This window comes from Periophthalmus magnuspinnatus, chromosome 10 (genome assembly GCF_009829125.3).
Source record: "Periophthalmus magnuspinnatus isolate fPerMag1 chromosome 10, fPerMag1.2.pri, whole genome shotgun sequence".
Classification (NCBI taxonomy): Eukaryota; Metazoa; Chordata; class Actinopteri; order Gobiiformes; family Gobiidae; genus Periophthalmus; species Periophthalmus magnuspinnatus.
Window position 1 is genome coordinate 8,998,600 of NC_047135.1, and position 19,708 is coordinate 9,018,307.

Consider the following 19,708-nt stretch of genomic DNA (forward strand, 5'->3'; position numbering starts at 1 on the left):
AGTTAGCGGTAAGTGCAAGGCTCAGCCCACAAGCCTACATTATCCATGCTCCCACACATGAATTCTCTGATGATACATCTCTATGATACAAAACTGTACACAACAACTTGACAAACCAGATGAAATGTGCAGTAATTTCATTAGCAGGATGCACACTGATTTCACTGCTCATCCAAGAGGCTTCTTCAGTTCTGGTCAGATTGCTGGTGGACACTGCCTTATATCTATCTGAAGGGAGGAGCTAACTACACTGAAACTAACACACCTGTTGTTTACAGTTTCTGTTCTGCTTACAGTCTGAACTACACCAGTGTGAACTGTGTCTATTTTCAGACTCTCTGTTGTCAGATTTTTTGTCTTTCTTAGATCTAGTGAAGGCCCATTTTGGATAATCACATGACTCAGGCACAGATCAGACCTGGGCCGTGTCTCAATTCGCCAAAATGGCCTTAGAATCACCATTGGAAGTGTGCATCGAAGGGCAGATACGTAATTGCCGGCGCGACAAGGGCTGTCCCATTTCAATGCACTCGACGAACGAGCAAGACAAAATGTGCCCTGCGTTTCCAGCGTTTCCACGGAGATCGGACGTAACCAAAGCGTGCATCCATGCAGACTTCGCGCACTGCTATAATCCCATCATGCACCGCGACTACAAAAAGAGAAGAAAATGGAGTCCGCTGCGCAATACACATTCAAGTATTCGTACTGGTTTACCTCATCTACAACAGTGCGACATGAAACTGTTAAATCTGAATAAAGACATGTACAGGCCGTGTGTTTGATGATTAAAAAGGAGGGGAGTTACATGGAATAAAGGAATGTGCAGTTATACAATAAGAAGACATTATTATCATTAGAAATTATAATTGCAATAAGAATAATGTAAGAATGTTTGTTTCTATTGTAAGCGTCAAAGACCAAGAGACTGAAACATAAAGTCAGAAGGATTTAATGAGTTCCACACAGGTAATGTGAACAATGAAACAATGGACTCTCCAGAACGGACAGAAGAGAGTCCTGAGATGTGCACAAAATCTTCATGAGTTCCGGTACATTCCATAGGTCTGCGCCCCCCCTGGTGGCATGTGTCATTTACCTTCGTGTTAGTAAATCAAGATACTAGTTTAATGTAGCGCTGCACTACTAGAAAATACCTACTATACCTACTATAATACAATAATAAGATGAAAAGAACTGGCACGGCATAGAAGGGAAACAGCGCCCTCTACTGTTATTAAAGTGGTGTAGCCACTGGCCAAAATACCAAATCGTTAAACTGCAATATCCCACTTTATGTACAACTAATCAGTGTTCTCTGGTTTATAGACTATGAATGTAAAAATGATATTGTTACCTCTGTCTCTGTTATTACGTTTTCACAAGGTATATTTTGTTAAAGTTATGAAGTAGCTACAAATGAGAAAAAAATCACCTTGAACGTTATATTTGCTTATTGATATTCAATCTAAACAAAAAGAAATGGCTGCGATGACAACATCTTGACTTTTCTTCTATTAAATAATAAATAATAAAAAATAACGTACGTAATGTACGTATCATACGCTCAAAGACAGAGGTGGAAGTGCAGTCCGTGGTTTAGGTCTGTCCCATTTCAGCAAGATGGCGGCTACACTGAGGAGGACACATTCTCGTCCGGAAGCTTCAAACTATACTTTGAGGAGTACTTCGAAGGGAACCCTCAAAAGGTGCATTTGGCAAATTGAGACACGGCCTTAGTGTATTTCAATAAACCTAGGTAATAAACAGAAACTGTAAACAACAGGTGTGTTAGTTTCAGTGTAGATCCTCCCTTCAGATAAGGCAGTGTTCACCAGCAAACTGACCAGAAGAGATGAAGCCCCTTGGATGAGCAGCAAAATGTCTTTACTCAAAAAACCTTTGGTCAAGTTGACAAATTAGAATTTTTCTTTTACTATGGATCATACCTGGATGACTGAGCGATTACACAGACATTTTATAAAACATGTTAAGAAGTGGTTTTCAGTGAATACAGCATTTTCAAAAGAATAAAAAGTAACCTGCCCTGTCCTTTTTCAATGTTTTTTATCTGAATGCTTTTAACTGTATGTTCATAAATGTTGATTTTAACTGTCTGTATATGTATATATTGTATGTAAGGTGACCTTGAGTGCCCAGAAAGGCGCCCTATAAATAAAATGTATTATTATTATTATTATTATTATTAACATGGTGATTCCCATAGAAATAAAACTCCCCCTCTTCAATGTCTGTTTTGTAGGTCTGTGTATGTTTATTACTGAATACAACTTCCAAATGCTTTCATATTTCCTTAAGGGTAAGATAATGTTCAGGAACAATGGTAACTCAGTGAGTCAGTGGATAAACCCACAGGTAAAGCTCTATGTATAGTTTGCTTATGTACACGTTTTAAAAGGTCAGTGTGTAAGACTGATACACGACCTGTGTTTCCAGATACAAGGTAAATACAGGTAATGCAATTCTAGTGAAATCAGCTCCACAGTGGAGGTGTGTGTATGTGTTTTTAGAGATAATTTAGTTACTCACAGGTTGTCATTTGGGATGCTTTCATCTTTTGAGTATGTTTCCTTTAAAATGGAGCTAAAACCTTACATACTCTACTTAGTCATATACAAACCTCCCCATCACTGTCAAAGTTTTATTGATGATTTTACTGAGATGCTTTCAGTCGTATGCACAGACTTTGATGGTTTAGTCATTACAGGTGATTTTAATGTACGAGGGTCATTCAATAAATAAGGTGAATTTGAATAGAGGTGAATAAATAAGGCGAAGGACTTTTAATACAGATCAAAGCTTACTTTTTTATTTATTTTTTTTTTACTTCTTTTTCACATGGATTTCATTTATTTTGCAGATAAAAAAAAAACTGAGAGTTTTGGCGATTAACAAAGATGGCCGCGACCAAGTAGCATGCTCCAGGATTGAACAGCGGTCAGTTATCAAGTTTTTGGTTACTGAAGGGTGCAAACCTGTTGAAATTCATAAGAGAATGTCAACTGTGTATGTTGCCACATGTTTCAGCCAACAAAAATGTGTACAAGTGGGCTAAATTGTTTAAAGAAGGACTGAGCAGTGCTGAGGATGAAGGCAGGCCTGGGAGGCTTACTGAAGTGAGGTCTCCTGAGGTGATCGAATCAGTCAATGACCTCATTCAGTCTGACAGAAGGGTGACAGTGGATGACATTGCAAGGACTTTGAGCTTTTATCTGTTGGGACAGCACACAAAATTGTCCATGATGACCTTGGCTACTCGAAGGTCAACTGCCGGTGGGTGCCAAAGATGCTTACTGCAGAGCACAAGCGGAGGAGGGTCGAGTTGTCCCAGCAGTGTCTTTCCCGCTATGAGAAGGATGGTGATGAGTTTCTGAAGAAGGTGGTCACATGTGACGAGACATGGGTTTGGCACTATGAGCCTGAGTCTAAACGGCAGTCCATGAAGTGGAAGCACGTAGGCTCTCCAGTGAAGAAGAAGTTCAAGTCCCAGCAGTCCACTAGGAAGGTGATGCTCACCGTTTTTTGGGATATGCAAGGCCCAGTCACCATTTCATTCCTTGAAAAAGGAAGCACTGTGAACAGTGCCAACTACTGTGAACTGCTGAGGCAGGTCAAGACATAAAGAACAAACGCAGGGGTCATCAGTCAAAAGGAGTCATCTTGCATCATGACAACGCAAGGCCTCACACAGCAGCCCAAACGGTGCAGACCATCAACGAGCTGGGCTGGGAACTGCTCCCTCATCCCCCTTATAGCCCAGACCTTGCCCCTTCAGACTTTTACCTGTTTGGTCCCTTGAAAGCGTTCACGAGAGGTACGAAGTTTGAAAGTGACGATGAGGTCAAAAGTGTTGTGAGCGACTGGCTGAGACATCAGTCCAAAGATTTTTACGCTGAGGGAATACGGAAGCTTGTGCACAGATGGGAAAAGTGTGTGACAGTGCTGGGAGACTATGTAGAATTTTTTTTTTTTTTTTTAAAAGTAAGCTTCTATCTGTATTAGAAGTCCTTATACTGAAAAAAATCACCTTATTTATTGAATGACCCTCGTACATGTGGATAATGTGTTTGACAGAAACACTAAAGAGCTCAGTTTTGTCCTTGAAACTTTGGTCTGACTCAGCATGTCAGGGAGCCCACTCACAACAGAGCACACACTCTGGACTTGCTCATTACAAAATGATTAAATATTTTAAATGTCAATGCGGTAGATGTTGCTCTGTCTGATCATTTCTGTGTCTTCTTTGACCTGTCTGCTATTCCCAAACCAGCAGTTGGTCCTGCAGTTGTTCGAAGGAGACACATAAATGATAACACAGGTGCACTGTTCATGGAAATGATACACTTTGAATATATCATGTTCTAATATTGATGATTTGTTGAACTCTGTGACTTTGAGTGTTTTGAATGTTTTGAACACCATTGCCTGATGAAGCCTAAACACTGACTTATTTTGCACCTGTAACTGACAAAACTGTCCCAGAGATCATCAGATAAAATGTCCCTGACCTGTAGGATGCCCCAGGGGTCAGTCCTGGGATCCCTGTTGTTCAATGCCTACATGCTGTTATTAGGCCAGCTGATACACAGCAACAATGTGTCCTACCACAACTATGCAGATGACACTCAGATCTATGTCTCACTGCAGCAGGTGAATATGGACCAGTGGATTCACTCTGCCACTGCATCCAACAGATCAGTGTGTGGATGCAAAACAACTTTCTTAGTTCTGTTTAGCTGTGCCTATGACTGAAAGGTTTTTATTCTGCACTTTTCTCCTTTAATGTTAAGTTTATGGTGATTATGTTTTGATTTGTTGTATTGGGGCGACAGTGGCTCCCCCAACCCGAAGGTCGGAGTCCCACTCGGACCAAGTTCTGTCATTGTCTGTTCCAAGACACTTCACCCACATTGCCTAGTTTGAAAGTGGTGTGTGCACGAATGATTGGTGGTGGTCGGAGGGGCCGATGGCGCAGATTGGCAGGCTCACTTCTGTCTGTCTGCCCCAGGGCAGCTGTGGTTACAATAGTAGCTTACCATCACCAAGTGTGGAAATTAATGAATAATGAATGAATAATGACTATTGTTGTGACTTTCTTATTCTGTAAAGCACTTTGAATTACTTTGTGTACGAATCATGTTATACAAATTAACTTGCCGTGCCTTTTGGGTCTATCAAACCATGACAAATATACAGGATTATGCTAAATAGACGTATTAGGTTATGAAGTCAAAGTCAAAATAAAATGACTATAGTATGTCAAATTAAGTCAATTATTAATAACTCAAAAAGAAGATACATGGTGTTAATTGAAGATGGTGTGATTAGGGATGTCATGTTTTAACCCACAATAAAACAACACACTACTAATGTAGTGTAAAATGTTTTAAAGGCCATCAAATAAACAAGTTATTGGCAAGTTAGGGGAACCTAAAAACAAATAATCAGCTTTTCTGGATTTCAGGTGGAGGGCAGGGAAGGGAGATTTAGTGTTTTTTGTTGTTTTTTTTTTAACTTTATTAGTGAGTGTCAGTGGTGAGTAATGACATTTTCTCCTATAAGTGTCATGATGCCTGCATTATCTGTCTCCCTGTGTGCTCTCCCCCTCTCCTACCTGCCTGAATTCGGAGCTGGGCGGAGTTCCTTCTCCTCCTGCGCACCTGGAGCGCATCAGCATAATTACCACCACCTGCTGCCGAGTATATGAGGGCTCGGCAGAAGACACTCGGTGCCAGATCGTCCGCGTGTCCAACATTCCTGCTCTGGCTTGTTCCTCCTCCTGACTCTGCGCTCCACCTCCGGTATAGTCCACCCCTTCCTGTGTTGCTCCGGTCTTGGCTGTCTCCGTTCCCGCTCTACACAACGCCTGCCTGGTTCGCCTCCTGCTCCCCGCTCCAGGCGTGTGCTAAATGAACTATTAAACTGTTTCTTGCACAAACTGTAAACACTGTAATCTGCCCCGAGTCTGCACTCTTTGGTCCGCACCTGCGCCTGACGCTATGACAATAAGAGCTCAAAGCTCATTGAAAGTGTGAAAGAACTGCTACAGTTTAATAACAAATACAAAAGTCTATATAATCTGGTAAATATTTGGTTTGTACATGACATCTAAGACAAGAAAATGTCAACATTAGAAAACCAGTGAACAGTTAAACCACAAGGACACTGCAGACTACACACCCATTTATCACTGATGGGATCACACACACAGTTGAAATGAACCTTTCTCTCCTTGAATAAAATGTTTCAGAGTCCGTGTGCTGAGGAAATAATTATTGTATGAAAGCAAAATATTGTCTATAGCAGATAAAGTTGAACTATATCTCATGTTAATATATTAGTTGTAGGTGAACTGTTGCACTATGATCACTGTGCCCAGTAACATTGAAAGTGAAAATAACTTGAATATCTAAATTTAATTTCTTCTTTTTCTTTCTTATAACATTGTTGTAACATTGTTCCCTCATCAAACTCAAACCTGCCCCTGTTCTTCATGCAACAGAACAGAAACTGATAAAGTGTCATAACTTTGACTAAAACAAAACTTACCTACCTTATGGTGGTAAGAGTAGAGAATAAGCAACGCTGGGTGAGGTCAGAGAGTCGGACAGCCTGGAGGGAAAATTAAAAAGAGATAAGCTTTGGTATGTGCTTTGGGCCACGCGGAAGGACATGCCTCTAAAAGATAAAGCTGAGAGGAAGAGGAAATATGTCAGACTTCCGGAGTATGTCATTAGGCAAGAGCATATTGTAACACATTCACAGGTTATGGACACAGTTAGTATACATGTCTATTATCAAATGTCATATAATATTACAACAATAATAATCCACCGTTCACTTCCAGCAGCAATAAAGTTGATCTAATCTCAGTGCACGTGTTTTCGCTGAACTTTGTTAGTTTGAAAATGCTATGTCTCTCCCAAAACAACACAGTAGAATGGTAAACATGTGAAACCAGGGATAACACAAGGAATTCTAAAGTCAGTAAAAAAGAAAATGTAACTATATAAGCAGTATATCAAAAATCCAAACACCTAAAACAAATCGGTACACACAAAATAGAAAAATAAATTCACAAAAAGAATGGGACAAAGCAAACAAAACAATTTTACTGCCAAATTCAATAATAGCCTTGGGGATCAAAAGATATCTTGAAGGTGTTAAATGAAGTACTCAGCTTCAAACGTAAAACTTCAGTCCTCCCTAACATTGTGGTGCAGAAGGAATAAAATGATAATATCAACCTATCCAGCATCTTTAATAATTACTTTGCCTCTATTGGTAAACAACTTTCTCAAAATGTATGTCCACTAGGGGGTGCCAACTATTCAAACTCATGTTTTCTAAAACCTACCTCTAAAGTAGAAGTGATCAACATCATAAACAAGCTAAAATCTTCTTGTACAGTCGATGTTGATAATATCAGTAGCAAAATCATTAAAGCCATTGTAAATGAAATTGCTGAGCCTCTTGCCTACACTATCAACATTTCGTTAGCACAAGGCGTTGGCAAAAATAATACTCATATACAAGTCTGGGGGAAAAAATGACATTCAAAATTACAGACCTATATCGATCCTACCAATTCTTTCTAAAGTATTAGAACGAGTAGTATACACCAAACTTGTAGAATATTTGGATAAGTCACAGGGCCTTCTTCAACATGCTGTTATATGATAGAAATTTAAACTTTGTCAGTAAATATATTCTAAATCCTGGAACAGAGTCAAAAGTACTATTAACATGTAATCCATATGTAATAAACAATAAGTTAAATGTTGTTCTCATTTATTTGTATAATCTTTTAATCAATACCTTTATCCATTATCTGGTAAGTTCCTCGGATATTTGCACCTGTTAAAGGAATCTCAACTCACATTTCTGCTTAATACCATTTTCTAAATACAGAATTGGTACATCAATTTAATCAGTTTGACTTGTTTTCATTTACTGTATAACTTTAACTTTGCGCATTCAGTTTTCTTTTTTTTCTTAGGGCTGTCAGTACTTTACAGGTTTGGACTTGCATACATGAGCAATAACAGTTAAAGCTGGTGATTGTCCTCTTCACTGTGCACATGCACCTCCCATGCGACCGTCACAGACTTGAGACCGCCATTTCATCACGAATGCCTCTGAATTGCGAACGCTTCTGAATTGCGACCCTCAGCATCGCAACTGCCAGCATCACGACCGCCAGCATCACGACCACCAGCATCACGACCGCTGGCATCACGACTGCAGGCATCGCAACCCCCAGCATCAAGACGGCCAGTATTGCAACCGCTAGCATCACCACTGCAGACATCACGGCTGCAGACATCACAACTGCACCGCGACTGCCGGCATCGTGACTGCCAGCATTGTGACCGCCAGTATGGTCGACTTCATAATTGGAGCATAATTGCATAATTGGTTTAGGTTGTGCTCATTTGGCCTATCAATTTCATTGTCCTAAGTACATGTGTCTCCTGTCCCATAGGTGTGCATTTCTGTTCATGTCAAGTGGGTCTTTACCTCCCTATTTTGTGATTCACTTTCAGTGGGAGCTTTGGAGGCCCCCAATAGGGCAAGTCTAATTGGGTTTTCTGATCAGGGACACATAAACAAATTTTCTGCAATGTTTCACCAATTAATGTCAAAATAATTTTTTTCACCCCATTGGACTTTGTGCATTCATGTAGGTCACGCTGTAGCATTAATTATTGTGTCTGACATATCAATGTAATCAATTTTTAAAGTGACTATAAGGAGTAGCCCCAAAAATTATGTTCGTAATGTTAAGGTGTCTACATATGGCATGCTTTTAGGCTTTTGTCATGGAGCTCTGTCACTGCTATGAATGTTGTGAGCCTATGCCAAAATTTGCCCGTCTCTTCTCCCATAGGGGTTCACTTCTAAAATGGCCATCTCAACAATGTCCGATGCCCATTTTATGAAAGTTTTTGTCGGGCCGATCATTTTTAAACCCCCATGTGAGATTTTTTTGTCCATGTTTAGGGGTTTAAAAATATGTTCATTTTGTTGGGAAAAAAGAAGTGTAAAACGAAGAACAATACTCTTCACCAATTATACTTCGTTACTGGCAAGGGCCAAGTAACTTCAGGCTGTGTATTTAGATAATTTAAAAGATATCATATTTTGTTTGCTATGGCAACTTTGCTAAAACTAGTATACAGTAGTAGTATTTTCAGTTAAAAAATATTAAAACATAACTTTGTGTTCTTTTAAAAGTATTCTGATTTCAGAGTCTAATAAATTACATAGCGACTAAGAAGCTTATTGGGTAGTTAAATTATAGTTTATTATTTTAAGTACTTTTAGCCAATTCATCTCTATTAATGTTTTGCACACTTACAAGAAAGATGGTGGATTTATCTGATTTATGACAGTGACTCCTGATTACTATGCAAGGTTGTAAAGGCAGCAGAAGTAGTAGCCTAGAAGTAGTTGTTTGTAAAATGGGTCAATATAATAATGGGATGTGTAAGATTGTGGATGTTATCTGATGTTTTAAAAGGCCAGGAAAGCCATAGCTTTCAAGGTTTCATAAAAAAAAAAAAATAAAAAAAACTTATACAAGCACCATGTATTTCATCACACCACTGCATCATGGCCCCAAACACAAATTTGGCTGTAGGAGAGTTTTTCACTTTTCCACTTATTTGCAGTTATTAAAAAAATACAAATTGACAAAATTTGATTATTTTTTTTTACTTTAACAGGTAATATAATAGAATTTAATGTATTTTAACAATGTTTTTTTTAACTAAAAACACATTTTCCCAGCTAAACCTCTCCAAATCAGCGAGATGGTGTTCACCTGATATCCACTTAGAGGTGGGCGATGTGCTAAAATAATATCATGATTTAGATTGGATCACAATTTATGTGTTCAGACAGGAGGTGGAAGGCTGTCACATGGGTTAAATGTTAAACTTAAGAAATGCTTACATAATGTATATACAACTATATATGTACAAATATGATAAAACATTTTGTCTGAAAAAGCTGAAAATCATGTATCAATTTTTGGCACTGTCAATGGAGAGCAGAAGTGTCCTAAGTCATATTCTAATAACTTAAACTTACAAGGTTAAAATATATATAAAATAAAACAGCAATAACATGATAAAACCCTCAGTATTCAACTGAAATGGCAAACTGCTATTTTAGTGAACAACTCTGGACAGGACAACTCACTAAAACATTTAAAATTTTACTATAAATATTGCCTATTGTTTTCTAGTTTTTCAACGTGGATCATCTGACCTCAGGCCATGTGTCTTGGACACTTGGGTGAAGAAAGGGGCAGAGCTTTCAACCCATCACCACTTGGTGGTGAGTTGGATCCGCTGGCGGAGGAGGAAGCCGGACAGACCTGGCATGCCCAAGTGTATCATGAGGGTCTGCTGGGAACATCTGGCGGAACCCTCTCTCATTGGGGTCTTCAACTCGCACTTTCAGGAGAACTTCTCCCAGATCCCAGGGGAGGCTGGGACATTGATTCCAAGTGGGTCTTGTTCTCTGCCTCTATTGCTGACGCGGCTCATCGTAGCTGTGGTTGCAAGATCTGTGGTGCTTGTCGCAGCGGCAACCCCCAAACTCGGTGATGGACACCGGAAGTAAGGGATGCTGTCAGATTGAAGATCTATCAAGCCTTGTTGGCTTGTGGGACTCTTGAGGCAGCTGACGAGTACCAGTGGAGGGAGGAGTCCGGGAAGGCCATGGAGGAGTACTATCGGACGGCCTCAAAGAAATTCTGGCAAACCGTCCGACGCCTCAGGAGGGAGAAGCAGTGCTTCACCAACACTGTTTACAGTGCAGGCGGAGAGCTGCTGACCTCGACTGGGGATGTTGTCGGACGGTGGAAGGAATACTTTCACTGGCGGTTGGCAAGGTCCTTAGTGGCAAGGCCCCAAGGGTGGATGAGATCCGCCCCGAGTACCTCAAGTCTCTGGATGTTGTGGGGCTGTCTTGGCTCACAAGTCTCTGCAACATCGCATGGTGGTCAGGGACGGTACCTCTGGACTGGCAGACCAGGGTGGTAGTCCCTCTGTGTAAGAGAGGGTGTGTTCCAATTCCAATTTGTGGATCTGGAGAAGGCATTCGACCATTTCCCTCGTGGTGTCCTTTGGGGGGTTGCTCCGAGAGTATGGGGTCCGGGGCTCTTTGCTAAGGGCTGTCCGGTCCCTGTATGACCGGAGCAGGAGCTGTGTTTGCATTGCCGGCAGTAAGTCAGACCTGATCCCCGTGCATGTTGGGCTCCACCAGGGCTGCCCTTTGTCACTGGTTCTCTTCATTGTTTTTATGGACAGAATTTCTAGGCACAGTCAGGGGCCGCAGGGGGTCTCGTTCGGGTACCACAGGATCTCATCTCTGCTGTTTGCGGATGAGGTTGTCCTGATGGCTTCTTCGAGCTGGGACCTGACAATCAGCATGTAGTAGTTATGTTCCATTTATTTTCTATAGATGGCTGTTTTGACATTTCCATGTTCATCTTTGCATATTTTCAAAATTCTAAATTCTAAATAGCTGATCTGATGTGCACGGTATTCACAGCTGAATTTTTTTTTTTTTTCAAATCTAAGTTGTTTACATATGTAACAAATTTCTTCAATTAATTGTCTGTTTCTTGCCAAAATAAAAGAATGTCATCGGTGTATCTTTTGTAAATTTAAATCTTTCTGTAAATTCCTGTGTGGGCCATATGTAGTTGCTTCCTGTATTTTCTGTAGCACAGATGATGCTCCTGCTGTTCTATTGCAGTGGCGGGTTTTTGGACATACCAGTTGTTTTTATATTTCATATATTTGCGGCTGAGAATGAGATGTAACAGTTCTAGATAGAACTCATTGGGAGGGTTTGCCGTTGGCTCTCTCCTGGATAGATAATGGGCAACTTCCCCAATTGCCCCTATCATTTATATTCACAAGCATCTGACCCTCAACTTAGACCTTTAGTATCAGGGAGGGGTTCTATAACACAGCTTTTATCCAAATATATTGAGCTCATTTTGAAAGGAAATCTGTCAGCTAAACATGTACTCAGTGGTTTACGTCATTGTAACACTGACAGAAATGCATGACTTGTCTCCCTTGATGTTGAAAACTTGTGGTTATATTCCTCATAATGAAGCTCTAGAGGCACATCACATCACGGAGACAGATGTGATTTAAAAAAGGTTTATTAATAACCATGGTGTGGTTCATGTTTTTTTCGCACCAAGGTTTTGGGTTCGATTCCTGGGTAGATTGGAACTTTTTGATGTTTGCATGTTCTGACTGTACATTTTCTGGTGAAATCTCAAATCACCTTGTTTTTGTCATTAAGTCAAATATTTTAGTGACACTCGTTGTAAGATGTGTAGTATTGTCATGGGTGAATGTTAAACATGGCCTAAATGATGTCACTCCCAGCTAGGATTTAGCACACAAGCTAATCACAATACTGTTTTAAATGGATTCTCATTGTATTTATATTGTGAGGACAAAAATAAAACTTAATGTAAAAGGGCCTAATTATTTCTTAATAAAATATATTTTAAAATAATCATTGCAGTTATGTGATGTTACCTACTCTAGAAAGTGAAGCATTTGGAGCTAGTCCAGTAGACTGGAGCAAAACTATACTATCTAAACAGCATCCCATTGTGTCTTCTATCAAATATATTGTATCCTGTATCTTATCTATATTAAAATATACCTCTAGGTTAGGTTGTTTAGGTCACTGATTTTCAACCAGTGTGGAACACTAGTGCACCTTGAGGTACGGCCATGTGTGCTATTTGAGATTCACATCTGTATTTCATCCATAGACTGTATGACTTCATCAAATAATTTCACATTTTGGAGTGCACTGAGCGAACATCTAATCTAAAAAGAATAAGAACAATACTAAAAGCACAATATTTTCTGTGCTGTATAGCAGGGGTCGGGAACCTTTTTAGCTGAGAGAGCCAAAAAAAGTCACATATTATAAAATGTATTTCCGTGAGAGCCATACAATATTTTTTAACTCTGAATACAATTAAATGTGTGAATTTTTAAACAAGACCAACAATTTTAGAGTATAAGAAATCTCTGAATGTATTGTTAATATTTTTTTTATAACATCTGTGGGAGCCAAGTTTTGGCTTACATTTGGTAATGCATGCAAATTCAGAGTGTTAATATTTGAATGTTAATAAATTATGTTTTATGTTAATATTTGATTTACATGTATAAGCTACACTTGTTTTATTGCATTAATGTTGATTTTGGTAAATATCTTAGGAATGTCATTATTGAAGTTTTACGTAAATATGTTACTGTCATCTTCAGAGCGATAGTGTGCACGAGGGAAAACAGCACGCGCTGTGAGAACGGGTTAGTTGAGGCAGCGCATAAAGACGAAGCCAAATGGTTTTCTTACCGTAGTATTGTTTATTTTTGAGAATTACTTGATTTGATTACTTCTGTATTTATGTATAAATAATTTATTTATTACTTATTGTGTTAACAAATGTCAGTTAAGATTTGCCTGAGAGCCAGATGCAGTCATCAAAAGAGCCATGTCTGGCTCGCGAGCTATAGGTTCCCGACCCCTGCTGTATAGCATAACTCCAAAAGGAATGATTTGGTATTTTATTGAGTGGTGTACAAAAAATAAAATAAAATTCTGTATTGGGGAATCTGGATTATGACATAAAACAGTAACAGTGCAAATGAGGTTCTAAGAGGCGTTCAGAGGAGTCAGCATTAACTTTGTATCAGTGGTGTGTGGTCAGGACAATCAAGGCTAGTAGTGCTTGTCTAAATCATCTCATTTCAAAACTATAATAAAATTGTATGATATCTAAATAATCCTGTTTTTCCTTGACTTCTCCCTGTTTGAAGTCAGTGTCCTTCAATACACCCTAGTTGTCACTGAGCAGACTGCATCGACCACGGTTTTGAACATCTCAATAACTTACACAGAGTTGTCTGTGTATTCAGTTCAGTCGTCCAGGTCTGATTCATAGTAAAAGCCAAAATTAAAATCTGTCAACTGGATAAAAAGTTGTAGGAGTGAAGACGTTTTGCTGCTCATCCAAGTCGCTTCTTCAGTTCTGGTCAGATTGCTGGTGGACACTGCATTATATCTATCTTAAGTGAGGAGCAAACTATACTGAAACTGGAAACAGCTTTTGTTTACAGTTTCTGTATTTAGGCTAGGTCTATTGAGCTACACTAAGTGTGCACTGTGCCTGAGACATACTTAACATATTCATAAACCCCTCAATGGGTGTTTTTTACACCTATTGGCCACCTGACGAGCTATATTGTTCTTTTTGTTTCCTTTGTTTGCATTGGGTCTGAGGATGTAGTTATAAGGGGAAAGGTGATGTCTAAGGCCCCCATTTCTGTTCAAGGAAGGATTGTCTTTTCTAACAAAATTTGGTTATTTAACTCCCTTCTCAAACCATTTCTTTTCTTTGACTTTGCTCTGTACCTCACTATCTTCAAAGAAGTGGTTAATGGCTTTAAGATGGAGATGTACGGCGGACTGGGGTCTAGAGGAGCTCTCACAACGGTGTTGGTACATTCTCTTATGGAGTAGCTGTTTAGTTTCTCCAATGTAACGCTCACTGCACTCTTCACTACACTAAATGGAGTAGACCACTAGACCACCAGACCCCCTGTCTGAAAGAGGAGCACTACCTGGACTTTCGAGAAAAAAAAATGTAGGTACAAATCCAAGGGGCCTGTGCCCCAACAGGGCGGTAGGTATAGTGATGTTCCTGGTAATACCAGCAGTCATTTAATGCAATAGTGAGCTAGTTTCAGGGCTAGTATATGTGAAATGGAGGATTCAGACAGAGCAGTGGAGCGACAGCGGCTGAGGCAACTAGAAGCCCTTCTGGTCCGTGACCTGTGTGTTTATGAAGCGAGTTAAAGGAAAAACAGGACAATTACACAAGTGGATGTGAATTACTCCACTTTAAGGAAATACAGTCCAATATGTACAAATATTTATTAGCCTTAGGTCTCTGCTTATATAATTTGACTCCAATATGGCTGAATATATATGCATGTAATATGTGAGTGAAAGTAAATATACAATATATAATTTGTAATGTAGTTTGTATATTATTGTATTATTAAATTGTTATTGAATATTGATGGCTACCCATAAAAGTCACCGCACAACTTTGTGGATATAATGGCTGTTTCTTTTATTGAGTGACTCACTATTTGTTCTTTTATTTTTCCTCTTTTGTTTTTTGTTTTTTTTTATTATTATTATTCCTTATTCTTCTCCTTTAAGGTTAATTTTATGATGATTATTTGTGAGTATTTATATTTTGATTTGTTGTATTGTGATCTTAATCTTTTTTATTCTGTAAAGTACTTTGAATGAATTTGTGTATGAGTTGTGCTGTACAGATAAACTTGCCTTGCCTTGCCTTATGTCATCTTGATGTCTTGCATCATATTTTTATGCCTTCTGTATGTATATAAAATGTAGAAAGTAGTAAAAATAAAGAAAAAAACATGGACTTCTTTCATCAATGTTTTTCCTTTTCAAATCTCTAGATTTTCTATTAAAGTACTGAAAATTAGATGCTAAGTATCTATACTAAAAAAGTCACATTCACAGGACAGAAATGATCTTGAGCTGTATCAGGACCAATATAAGACCGCATAGCTTCATGAATGCCACGACACCACATCGACACCACATGGTAATATAAAAGAAAGTACTGCGGTTTAATGTTGATATTCACATTCTATTATCTAAATAAAGAGTGTTTTTTATTATTATTGTGTTATTGGGATCAGCATTGAGTATTGAGTGTTGTCCTTTGTAATGAAGTACTTTAGTATTGTGACAACACTTGTTAGTTGTCATGTTCAATTGTAAATAGCATTTAGTTCACTTGTACTCATCTGTTTTGTCTACAAACCATGTGATGTTAAGTCATGTTTTGCTATGTCTTGTTATTATTGTGTATGATTTTTCACTCATGTTTGTCTGTCTTGCACTAAATCAATAAAATACTGTAAAGAATTTCTTTAGGATATTATTTAATCAAAACATTAACCTGTTCTTAAAAGTGAATGAAATTACATTTTTTGGCATATTTCAACTCTTTTATAATGATTAAAAAAGATTTCAAAAGGTTTAAGGTTTCAAAAGTCAAAACCTACCCATGATCCTGTCTATAGCCCAGCAGTAAGACACCCTGTTTCTCTTTCGGTACGATACAAAAACAACACACATTCATTAAACAGAATTAGCTGATTAGCAGTAGTGTTGCAGTATTTTAGATCACCTTGAAAATCAAAATAAACACATACTTTTATATGATTGCACTGATGCAGTAATTCCACTATAATATGAGGAAGTGCATTTACTCCTCTCCACAGATATGATCTGTAGCTTTGCCTTTGGGCATCACCTGTCCCCATGAAGAAGAATAAGTTTAATGCTACACTGTGAAATATTTTCCAGCAATAACATTTCCATAACACCTCCACCAGGAAAGTTACATGGTGCACCTTTAAAACTTATTCTGGTAAGTAGAAGTCTTTGGTCAACATGGAGGTGAAGCAGGGTATTGCTTTCTTGCCGTCCAATTCCTGTTCTCTGTTGGATGACACAAAATCAAGTGCCACTTTTCTGTTGACTCTGGTCATGATCTGCATCAGCTCCAGGTGTTTGTATTTCAGTAGGATCTCACACAGAGACTGAATGAACCAGGAGCCATTCTCAGCGTTCCTCCAGGTGTAGTGTCCTGAAGACAAGAGAGTTGACAGAGGAATCAATTACACAGCAGCATTAAAATAATGCTTAGGCTTGTCATGATAGTACAGGATAACTCACATGAATTAAGATACATAAAGTAAATATAAATAATGATAATAATTGAAACCAAACTATAAAGCAGAATTATTCCACAAAAGTATTGTAAATGTACAAAATTGTTAAAAAACACAAACTGCAATAAATTAATAAATTCATAAAAGAATGCAACACTTAAGTCATTCGTTTGTATCTATCATGAGTCATAGAAGTTCATAATTCAACCTTCTACAGCTTAAATTTTATATTACAAAAAAAACGCATTCTATTTATCATTTATTGAATGATGCTATACCCATCTCTACTTTGCACCAGTGGATGAGTATAATGAGTATAAATGGTGTGTATCACCTGGAGCTGTTGTGTAGGCGTACAGGAAGTCTGCCTCCACTGGGATCAATAGAATCATCACATCAATAGAATCATCACATCATATTCCGGTAATTTTCAGCAGAGAGCGGCCTATTCACAAAAACTCCTACAATCGTACAGTTAACATCAATAATTTATCACAGCTCACCAAAATTAATTTATCAAAGATTCCTCCTACTCATCCTCCTTCAACAATAAACATGGCACTTTTAAACATCCGCTCTCTGCTGAACAAAGCTTTTATTGTCAATGACTTAATTTTAGACCACAAACTTGACTGTCTCTTTTTAACGGAAACTTGGTTGGGTGGAGATGGACCGGTTGTTCTCAATGAGGCCTCCCCCTCTGATTTTAACTATGCTTTTTCAATTAGGGGTAGTTAAAGGGGAGGTGGCACTGCTTCTATATGTTCAAGTACTCTGGCCACCAAACCTATTTTATTTAATCATTTTACAAATTTCGAATACCACGCAGTTGTTTTTAATAACCCTCAAATTTTAGCAGTAACAATTTACAGACCACCAAAAAAGTGCAGTATTTTTATCAATGAATTTTCCGAATTCTTATCAATTCTACATAATTCTTACAATATGATTATTTTAACCGGTGATTTTAATTTACATGTAGATATTTTAGACCCTGTTGCAAGGGAATTTTTAAATGTTCTTAATTACATGGATTTTACCCAGCATGTGACACAGCCAACTCACAACAGAGGACACACTCTGGACTTGGTCATCACTCATGGCCTGTCTGCGAGTGTGTCCTCTGTTGTTGACCTGGCGGTGTCAGATCATTTCTGTGTGTTTTTTAATATCACTGGTTTTATTCAGCGGAAGACCTCTGTGAGAACTGTGAGGAAGCACCATCTTACCCCTGAAGTGGCTGCAAATTTTATTCAAATTTTAGAGAACACTCCTCCAATTGTTTTACCTGCCTCCTGTGATTTTATTGTTGATGATTTTAACAGAAAACTTAAATCCACTTCACATCCAGAGACACAGTTGCTCCTCTTAAATTAAGCAAGACCTCCTCCAAACCTGTGGCACCATGGAAAAATGAATCAATAAAACAACTCAAATGAAATTGCAGAAGGGCAGAAAGAAAATGGAGGAAAAACAAAATCACAATTAACTTTCAAATGTATAACCAACATCTAAAAACATATAATAACACCATCAGAAACAATAGAAACTCATATTTCTCCAAACTAATCACAAACAATAAAAACAACCCCAAAATTCTTTTCTCCACTATCGACCATCTTACTAACACTAATTTTAACAATTCCAAACTCCCTTTGTGAGCAGTTTGCAGATCACTTCATGGGAAAGATAAACAAAATCAGATGTGACATTTTATCTAACCAAACCACTGTTTTTAACACATCTGATTGTTTGTCTTTACCAGAGGAAACACTGGACAGTTTTGTCCTGCTTAATGCTGAGAGGCTTGATGAAGTTTTCTCCTCAGTGAGACCCACCACATGTCTTTTTGACCCCATTCCAACACGGTTTTTCAAGTCATTTTATGAATCTTTTAGAGACGAGCTTTTAAACATGATGAACTACTCTCTTCAGACAGGGGTCTTTCCCATTGCTTTTAAAGCTGCAGTGGTGAGGCCCCTGCTGAAGAAGAGCAATTTAGATTTGAATGATTTTAACAATTACAGACCAGTGTCTAACTTACCATTTTTAAGCAAAATTTTAGAAAAACTTGTTTTTACCCAGCTTAATTATTTTTTAAACACACAGAACATTCTTGAAGAATGTCAGTCTGGTTTTAGAGTAAACCACAGTACAGAGACAGCCTTGACAAAGATTTTAAATGATTTTAGACTAAATTATGATTCTAAACAGGTGGCAGTGTTGGTTCTACTGGATCTAAGCGCTGCCTTTGATACAGTAGACCACACTATTCTTTTAAACAGACTCAAACACCTGGTCGGTCTCTCTGGTACTGTACACAAATGGTTTACTTCCTACCTCACAGACAAAACATTTATGGTAAGTTTAGACACCTACTCCTCTCAGGTTCATAAAATCACATGTGGAGTGCCCCAGGGTTCCATTTTAGGTCCTATACTTTTTAACCTGTACATGCTCCCTCTTGGTGATGTCATCAGGAGACATGGAATCAGCTTCCACAGCTATGCAGATGATACACAGCTTTACATCTCCATGTCTCCTGATGACACCAGTCCATTGGATGCTCTTTTTAACTGTATTTTAGACATGACATCCTGGATGGCAGAAAACTTCCTCCAGCTTAACCAGGACAAAACTGAGGTTTTAATCATTGGTCCTGAGGCCCAGAGAGAGAAACTTTTACCCAAATTACAGTCACAGTCTTTTAATCCATCATCACAAGTAAGAAACCTGGGCGTTATTTTTGACTCTGAGCTGACTTTTATTCCACACATTCAAAACATCACAAAAATTGTTTTTTACCATTTGAAAAACATAGCCAGAGTCCGTCCCATTCT

The 19,708-nt window shown here is 38.5% G+C and overlaps 2 protein-coding genes across 4 annotated transcripts in view; both read right to left on the minus strand.

Moving 5' to 3' along the window:
• The window catches only part of LOC117377544 (caspase-3-like), a 52,966-nt gene extending 46,377 nt beyond the window's left edge, over positions 1 to 6,589 (minus strand). The window contains exon 1 of the mRNA XM_055225080.1: positions 6,575 to 6,589. The gene's annotated coding sequence lies outside the window, so the exon portion shown is untranslated. The remainder of the gene's footprint in view (positions 1 to 6,574) is intronic.
• LOC117377543 (caspase-3-like) overlaps positions 1 to 19,708 on the minus strand; it is a 52,434-nt gene that overhangs the window by 16,934 nt on the left and 15,792 nt on the right. The window contains exon 1 of one of the 3 annotated variants that reach the window (XM_033973986.2): positions 6,575 to 6,701. The exons of 1 other annotated variant lie outside the window; for it this stretch is intronic. The gene's annotated coding sequence lies outside the window, so the exon portion shown is untranslated. Of the gene's footprint in view, positions 1 to 6,570; positions 6,702 to 19,708 lie in introns of those variants that run through there. One more of the 3 variants, XM_055225079.1, reaches the window with a different exon arrangement.